Source organism: Oncorhynchus tshawytscha, linkage group LG30, assembly GCF_018296145.1.
Source record: "Oncorhynchus tshawytscha isolate Ot180627B linkage group LG30, Otsh_v2.0, whole genome shotgun sequence".
Classification (NCBI taxonomy): Eukaryota; Metazoa; Chordata; class Actinopteri; order Salmoniformes; family Salmonidae; genus Oncorhynchus; species Oncorhynchus tshawytscha.
This window is the reverse complement of record NC_056458.1, coordinates 26,830,177-26,839,836: the sequence shown is the minus strand read 5'-3', so window position 1 is coordinate 26,839,836 and position 9,660 is coordinate 26,830,177.

Genomic DNA, 9,660 nt, shown 5'->3' with positions numbered 1-9,660 from the left:
CTGGTTTAAAGCCTTTAGTTTAGTCACGCGCGTGGCCGTGAGTACAAGCTCCGTTCCCTTTCATTTCTAAAGACAATGGACAGTGGAATATTATTGAAGATTTATGATAAAAACATCCTAAAGATTGATTCTATACATCGTTTCACATGTTTCTACGAACTGTAATGGAATTATTTTGACTTCATCTCTGGACTTAGTGCCCACGCATTGTGCATTTGGATTACAGGACTAAATGCACGAACAAAAAGGAGGTATTTGGACATAAAGATTAAATTTATCGAACAAAACAAACATTTGTTGTCTAACATGGAGACCTGGGAGTGCCATCAGATGAAGATCATCAAAGGTAAGTGATTAATTTGAACGCTATTTCTGACTTTTGTGACACCTCTCCTTGGCTGGAAAATGTATGGTGTTCTGTGGCTAGGCGCTGACCTAACATAATCGCATGGTGTGCTTTTGCCGTAAAGCCTTTTTGAAATCTGATACAGCGGTTGCATTAAGGTGAAATGTATCTTTCATCGTATGTTAAACACTTGTATCTCAGATCAATGTTTATGATGAGTATTTCTGTAATTTGATGTGGCTCTCTGAACTTTCACCGAATGTTTGTTTGAGACAATGCATTTCTGAACATAACGCGTCAATTTCAAATGATGTATTTGGACATAAAGATGAACTTTATCAAACAAAACACACATTTATTGTCTAACATGTAGTCCTGGGAGTGCCACCTGTTGAAGATCATCAAAGGTTAGTGATTAATTTAGTCGCTATTTCTGACTTTTGTGAGCCCTCTCCTTGGCTGGAAAATGGCTGTACGGTTTTCTGTGAATAGGCGCTGACCAAACATAATCGCATGGTGTTCGTTCGCAGTAAAGCCTTTTTGAAATCGGACACTGTGGTTGGATTTACAAGAAGTGTATCTTTAAAATGGTGTATAATACTTGTATGTTTGAGGAATTTTAATTATGGGATTTCTGTTGTTTTGAATTTGGCGCCCTGCAATTTCACTGGCTGTTGTCGAGGTGGAACGCTACCGTCCCACTTGTGCCAGAGAGGTTAAGAGAGGGGGTGTTAACGAGGGGTGGAAACTCAGGATACTTGACATTGAGGACTCTGAGTCAGCTAATATAAATCTATATAACTCTGGAACAGTAATGGTACAGGGCAACCCAAAACAGTTTCAGCTGGACTATCACCTAGTCAAAGAATTAGCCCAGCAGGAGAAGCTTTTCCTTGAGAACGATAACCCCACCCCGAGCGGGTCAGACCAGACCAGACCTCTTCATTATATAACCCCACAGACGAGCAGAAAGTCAACCTCCCAGCACAGTACTACCCTCTCATTGAAATGAAGGACAAATTTACCCAGCTGGAGGTAAGGCAGGTGGAGCTCGAACAGCAGGTGATTACACTCCAGTCAGCAAAGCCCCAGACAACAGTCCAGCACAACACCCCCTTAACCAGACCCGGAGAGCTGGAGGTGGAGAGAGACATATCTGCACTCTGGACTGTGGTGAGACAACTTCAACAATATAAAAAGCAAGATCAGGAGAAGAACAGAGCTCTAGAGGAGAGGATCAGACTGCTGGAGGAGAGGTTGATGGGGATAACGTGTGACAGAGAACAACCCTCTAGAGAGGTGGCCAGCAGAACAGAGAAGCCAGCAGAACAGCCCACCTCAGCTTCCGACAAAAGTCTCGTCACCACAGCAGAACTGTCCACACCAGACCCTGACCATAGCGTTGACATCACAGCAGAACAGACAAATGAAGAACCCCAAGCCCAGGGGCTCTCACCCCCTCTGAGCCACCCTGATAGCAATTCCCAAACCTTCCATAACAAAGCCATCAGCTACAGAGAGATGAACCTGGAGAAGAGTCCCCTAAGCAAGCTGGTCCTGGGGCTCTGTTCACAAACACAAACACACCCCACAGAGCACCAGGATAGCAACACAATTAGACCCAAACAAATCATGAGAAAACAAAAGATAATTACTTGACACATTGGAAAGAATTAACAAAAAACAGAGCAAACTAGAATGCTATTTGGCCCTAAACAGATAGTACACAGTGCCAGAAAACCTGACCACTGTGACTGACCCAAACTTAAGGAAAGCTTTGACTATGTACAGACTCAGTGTCACGCCCTGGTCAAAGTATTTTGTGTTTATCTTTATGTATTTGGTCAGGCCAGGGTGTGGCATGGGGTTTTTGTAATTGTGGTGTGTTTGTCTTGGGGTTTTGGTGGTGGTATTGGGATTGTAGCTTAGTGGGTTGTCTAGCAAGGTCTATGGCTGTCTGGAGTGGTTCTCAATCAGAGGCAGGTGCTTATCGTTGTCTCTGATTGGGAACCATATTTAGGCAGCCATATTCTTTGAGTTTGTCGTGGGTGATTGTCCTTAGTGTCCTATGTGTACTCGTTGTTAGTTTGCACCTGATAGGCTGTTTCGGTTTCGTTTATTGTTTTTTTGTAAGTTCGTGTATCTTTGTTATATTAAACATGGATCGCAATCGACACGCTGCAGTTTGGTCCGACTCTCCTTCATCACCACTAGAAAACCGTTACAGAATCACCCACCACCAACGGACCAAGCGGCGTGTCAACAGGCAGGAGCAGCCGAAAAAGGAGATGCTCACCAAGGATTTCTGGTCATGGGAGGAGATCTTCGACGGGAGAGGACCCTGGGCTAAACCAGGGGAGTGTAGCCGCCCAAAGGAGCAACAGGAGAAGAGGCAACAGAGGCAGCAGCAGCAGGAGCAGCAGCAGCTACAGTGGGAGAGGTTGCACCACCTGGAGTTATGGACATGGGAGGAGGAATTGGACGGTAAAGGACCCTGGAATGAGCCTGGAGATTATTGTCGCCCCAAAGCCGAGCTGGAGGCAGCAAAAGCAGAGAGGCGGCATTATGAGGAGCTAGCACGGCAGAGCGGATGGAAGCCCGAGAGTCAGCCCCAAAAATTTCTTGGGGGCTTACAGGGAGTATGGCTATGCCAGGTAGGAGACCTGCGCAAACTCCCTGTGCTTACCGGGGGCTGGAGAGACCGGGCAGGCACCGTGTTATGCTGTGGAGCGCACGGTGTCTCCAGTGCGGGTGCACAGCCCGGTTCGGTATATTCCAGCTCCGCGTATCGGCCGGGCTAGATTGAGCGTCGAGCCAAATGCCATGAAGCCGGCTCTACGCATCTGGTCCCCAGTGCGTCTCCTTGGGCCGGCTTACATGGCACCAGCCTTGCGCTCGGTGTCTCCGGTTCGCCTGCATAGCCCAGTGCAGGCTATTCCACCTCGCCGCACTGGCAGGGCAACCGGGAGCATTCAACCAGGTAAGGTTGGGCAGGCTCGGTGCTCAAGAGCTCCAGTGCGCCTGCACGGTCCGGTCTATCCAGTACCACCTCCACACCCCAGCCCTCCGGTAGCAGCTCCCCGCACCAGGCTTCCTGTGCGTGTCCTCGGTCCAGTACCACCAGTACCAGCACCACGCATCAGGCCTACAGTGCGCCTCGCCTCTCCAGCGCTGTCGGAGCCTTTCTCCTCTCCTGCGCTGCCGAAGTCTCCCGCCTATCTAGCGCTGTCGGAGCTTTCCTCATCTCCAGCGCTGCCGGAGTCTCCCGCCTGTTCAGCGCAGCCAGAGCTGCCAGTCTGCATGAAGCAGCCAGAGCTGTCAGTCTACATGAAGCAGCCCGCGCTGCCAGTCTGCATGAAGCAGCCAGTCTACATGGAGCAGCCAGAGCTGTCAGTCTGCATGGAGCAGCCAGAGCTGTCAGTCCGCATGGAGCAGCCAGAGCTGTCAGTCCGCATGGAGCAGCCAGAGCTGTCAGTCCGCATGGAGCAGCCAGAGCTGTCAGTCCGCATGGAGCAGCCAGAGCTGTCAGTCCGCATGGAGCAGCCAGAGCTGTCAGTCTACATGAAGCAGCCCGAGCTGCCAGTCTGCATGAAGCAGCCAGTCTACATGGAGCAGCCAGAGCTGTCAGTCTGCATGAAGCAGCCAGAGATGTCAGTCTGCATAGAGCAGCCAGTCTGCATGGAGCAGCCAGTCTGCATGGAGCTGCCAGTCTGCATGGAGCTGCCAGTCTGCACGGAGCTGCCAGTCTGCACGGAGCTGTCAGTCTGCACGGAGCTGTCAGTCTGCACGGAGCTGTCAGTCTGTAAGGAGCTGCCAGTCTGCAAGGAGCTGCCAGTCAGCACGGAGCCGCCAGAGCGGTCAGTCTGTAAAGCCGCCAGAGCTGTCAGCCTATATGGGGCAGCTAGTGCCGCCAGTCTGCCCAGCGCCGCCAGTGCCCCCAGTCTGCCCAGCGCCGCCAGTCTGCCCAGCGTCGCCAGTCTGCCCAGCGTCGCCAGTCTGCCCAGCGTCGCCAGTCTGCCCAGCGTCGCCAGTCTGCCCAGCACCGCCAGTCTGCCCAGCACCGCCAGTCTGCCCAGCGCCGCCAGTCTGCCCAGCGTCGTCAGTCTGCCCAGCGCCGCCAGTCTGCCCAGCGCCGCCAGTCTGCCCAGCGCCGCCAGTCTGCCCAGCATCGCCAGTCTGCCCAGCGCCGCCAGTCTGCCCAGCGCCGCCAGATCTGCCAGTCTGCCCAGCGCCGCCAGATCTGCCAGTCAGCCAGACTCTTCCAGATCTGCCAGTCAACCAGACTCTTCCAGATCTGCCAGTCAGCCAGACTCTTCCAGATCTGCCAGTCAGCCAGACTCTTCCAGATCTGCCAGTCAGCCAGACCCTTCCAGATCTGCCAGTCAACCAGACTCTTCCAGATCTGCCAGTCAACCAGACTCTTCCAGATCTGCCAGTCAACCAGACTCTTCCAGATCTGCCAGGATCTGCCAGTCAGCCAGGATCTGCCAGTCAGCCAGGATCTGCTGAAACCACCAGCCAGCCAGGAGCTGGTAGATCTATTTACCGGCCTGAGCTTCCTCTCACTCCTGAGCTTCCTCTCACTCCTGAGCTTCCTCTCACTCCTGAGCTTCCTCTCACTCCTGAGCTTCCTCTCACTCCTGAGCTTCCTCTCACTCCTGAGCTTCCTCTCACTCCTGAGCTTTCTCTCACTCCTGAGCTTTCTCTCACTCCCGAGCTTCCCCTCAGTCCCGAGCTGCCTCGGTCCCGAGCTGTCCTTCAGTCCCGATCTGCTCCTCAGTCCAGTGGGGTTCTGGGTGAGGACTACTAGGCCATGGTCGGCGGCGAGGGTGGACTATCCAGGGACGAAGGGAGAGGGGACTAAGACATTAAAGGAGTGGGGTCCACGTCCCGCGCCGGAGCCGCCACCATGGACAGACGCCCACCCGGACCCTCCCTATTGTTTTGAGGTGCGTTCGGGAGTCCGCACCTTAGGGGGGTTCTGTCACGCCCTGGTCAAAGTATTTTGTGTTTATCTTTATGTATTTGGTCAGGCCAGGGTGTGGCATGGGGTTTTTGTAATTGTGGTGTGTTTGTCTTGGGGTTTTGGTGGTGGTATTGGGATTGTAGCTTAGTGGGTTGTCTAGCAAGGTCTATGGCTGTCTGGAGTGGTTCTCAATCAGAGGCAGGTGCTTATCGTTGTCTCTGATTGGGAACCATATTTAGGCAGCCATATTCTTTGAGTTTGTCGTGGGTGATTGTCCTTAGTGTCCTATGTGTACTCGTTGTTAGTTTGCACCTGATAGGCTGTTTCGGTTTCGTTTATTGTTTTTTTGTAAGTTCGTGTATCTTTGTTATATTAAACATGGATCGCAATCGACACGCTGCAGTTTGGTCCGACTCTCCTTCATCACCACTAGAAAACCGTTACACTCAGTGAGCATAGCCCTGCTATTGAGAAAGGCCGACGTAGGCTGACCTGGCTCTCAAGAGAAGACAGACTATGTTTTTAAAAAATTAAATTTTACCTTTATTTTACTAGGCAAGTCAGTTAAGAACAAATTCTTATTTTCAATGACGGCCTAGGAACAGTGGGTTAACTGCCTGTTCAGGGGCAGAACGACAGTGCACACTGCCCACAACATGAGGTGGAAACTGAGCTGCACTTCCTAACCTTTTGCCCATTGTATGGCCATATTAGAGACACATATTTCCCTCAGATTACACAAATCCACAAAGAATTCGAAAACAAACCAGATTTTGATAAACTCCCATATCTATTGGGTGAAATACCACACAGTGTGCCATCACTGCAGCAAGATTTGTGACCTGTTGCCACGTTACAACACTGTATACAGTGGGGAGAACAAGTATTTGATACACTGCTGATTTTGCAGGTTTCCCTACTTACAAAGCATGTAGAGGTCTGTAATTTTTATCGTAGGTACACTTCTACTGTGAGAGACGGAATCTAAATCAAAAATCCAGAAAATCACATTGTATGATTTTGAAGTAATTAATTAGCATTTTATTGCATGACATAAGTATTTGATACATCAGAAAAGCAGAACTTAATATTTGGTACAGAAACCTTTGTTTGCAATTACAGAGATCATACGTTTCCTGTAGTTGTTGACCAGGTTTGCACACACTGCAGCAGGGATTTTGGCCCACTCCTCCATACAGACCTTCTCCAGATCCTTCAGGTTTTGGGGCTGTCGCTGGACAATACGGACTTTGAGCTCCCTCCAAAGATTTTCTATTGGGTTCAGGTCTGGAGACTGGCTAGGCCACTCCAGGACCTTGAGATGCTTCTTACGGAGCAACTCCTTAGTTGTCCTAGATATGTGTTTCAGGTCGTTGTCATGCTGGAAGACCCAGCCATGGCTTGTGCCATGTCCATAGTTCATGGGAGAGGAGAGAGAGAGAGAGAGAGAGAGAGACAGTGTAGCCAAGAACAAAGAGAAAGAGACAATGAAGCTAAGATCCTTTTATATCCATTTGAGCATGTTTAGATTCAACATTTTAGTTGTTGACCAGCGTCCCGCTGTCGACAACATCCTGTGAAATATTAAACATTTATGAACATACAAGTATCTTATATTGTTTAAAAAGCTTAAATTCTTGTTAATCTAACTGCATTGTCCAATTTACAATAGGCTTTACAGCAAAAGCATTCCATGCAATTGTTTGAGGACGGCGCCCGCATACAACATATTTTTCAACCAGCACAGGCGTCATAAAATCACAAATGGCGATTAAATAAACCACTTACTTTTGAAAATCTTCCTCTGTTTGCAATCGGAAGGGTCCCAGATACAACATGAATTTGTTAGATAAAATCCTTCTTTATATCCCAAAAGTCAGTTTAGTTGGCGCCATCGTTTTCCAGTAATTCACTTGTTCAACTTGCAGACAAAGGTGTCAAAAAGCTACCGCTAAACTTTGTTCAACCAAGTCAAACTATGTCTCTATAAACCCTCAGGTATCCTAAAATGTAAATAAACTCATATTTAATACGGAAAGAAGTATGTTCATTAGAAAAGGAAAATTCGTAAGCTCTTCGTCGCGTGCCAACAGACTAATATTGTACCGACTCTTTGTACAAAAACTCAAAATTCTTGCTCGTTTATGAAGAAACAAGCCTGAAACAATGAACAAAGACTGGACATCTAGTGGAAGCAATAGAAATTGCAATCTGGGAGCTGGAATTACATTGAACCCATAGCTTTACATTATAAGAGCCTGGGAGCTCAAGAACAAAACAATTCTGGTTGGATTTTCACCTGCCATATCAAATGTCTTATAGTCTCATACATTATTTTAACATTTATACAAACTTCAAAGGGCTTTCTATCCAATGCTACCAGTTATATGCATATCCTGGCTTCTGGGCCTGAGTAACAGGCAGTTTACTTTGGGCATGTCAGTCAGGTGGAAATGGAGAAAAATAGACGCTATCCCTAATTCTTCCAATCGGATATCAAACCTACAAGATGCTATCACAACAAAACCTCTGCTTTACAGAAAGAATGGGGGATGTGGAGAGAAACACAGAGAAGGCTGAATTCCTGAGAAGACAATAAAACCTCTTGCATACAGTTGATAAAAGTAACTTCGGGGGCTGGGCCGCCCTACGTGTGTGAGTGAGTGAGTGAGTGAGAGAGAGAGAGCGGGAGAGAGAGAGAAAGGGGGAGAGGTAAAAAGAAAGAGAGAGAGAGAGATCTTTATTTACACTATAAAATGGATTGCCTCCAACCTATGGTGTGTGGCAAGGGAGCCATACCCTCCTGGCTGGGGGAAGAAACATCATTTCAAGCTTGAGTGGCTCTGCACTGTCTTTGTGTCCTGTCAAACGGAAATGCCGGCAGAATATCAAACTCCTCCTCTGACCTTTCTCCATATCTGCTCTGTACATCTGAGTAGTGGATCATACAGGGTTCTCTGAACACTGGATCCCCCCACCACAAAACAATTTCATTAACAAAGGGACACAGTGTTGAGAGGGGAATTAAAGGTGCCATATCTGATTCATATAAAATCAACACATATCAAATGACTGCTATTCTTTGTACCAGTTCTTACCTAATACAGTCAATACTGATCCAGAACATGACAGAATATGCAGTCTGAAACACCCAGTGCCCAGAAACGCAGGGACAGAAACACAGGGTGTGATATCAACATAATTCATGTAATTAGCTTGAATACAGGTTTGATGGATGCTCCGGTTTGTGTGGAAATTAGAAACCCTAGCAGTGAGCCAACAGTGCAACAAACAGGGGTATTCACAGAAGCTTCCCAGCTCAAGTAGTTGTTTTTCTCCCTCTTCCCTATGCGGTCTACTCGTTGCCTTGGCATTCAAATGGCCTACAATTGATTTGCTAAGTGGGCACAGGCTGCACACCTGGACCCACTCCTAACATGTTTACTCATTGTATTAGGCAACAATAAGCCCAGCCAACCATGGCTGGCTGACTGTGTCTAATAATCACACAGATGGTGACCATGACAAGGGGTTACACCATAATTATCCCAAATTAACTATTCCCCCAAGGCACTCGGAGGTCACCAGGGAGAGGAATGGTTTTTTAGAGAAGGAGGAGGTTTGAAGGAGGGGGACCGGAAAGAGTATCATGGCGGTGCTAATTGCCCACCTGTCTGTCCTCATGCACGCCTTGTTCCTGTCTGACTGAAGGCCTTGTGTGGCCACCACCGCGTAATAAAACACAGGCAGTGGTGGCACCTGGCTGAAAGTTGTCTCAAAATCGAGCTGCGGCAAGTTAGTTTAGGATGCGCCACACAAGTTAAGAGCCCGAGCTGCAACTACAGTAAAGAGACGAAGGCCCTGACTGTATGGAAATGAAGACACTTGTCCAGGGTATGGTGTTGGCAAGCCACCACATGCAACAGGAGTGAATCATAGGCTGCTGCTCTCTGGTGACAAACGATTGTTAAGAGGTCAACAAGCTCTTATAGCATTTAAAATATCCCAAGCAGTTTTTACCTATTGTGCCAGAAGATTTAGAGGCCTAAACCCGTGGACAGCTATCTCATCAACCAGGATTTAGATTAGTCCTGTAAAACCAGTATTCTGCCACAGAATTAACTGCAAACAATATCTTTACACTGGGTACTTCATATTCCGACCTAGAGTGTGATTTATATGTTTTGGAAAATAGTTTTCTACGAGCACTTCTGGCTTTGTATTGTTTTTGAGAGCTTACCATCTTGGTTAAAAGGCATTAAAACTAAGTTACCACATAATTGCAAGTGTATTCAGGTTGGTGGTGAAATACATATTTAGAATGATATATTATTTTTTTATTTAACCT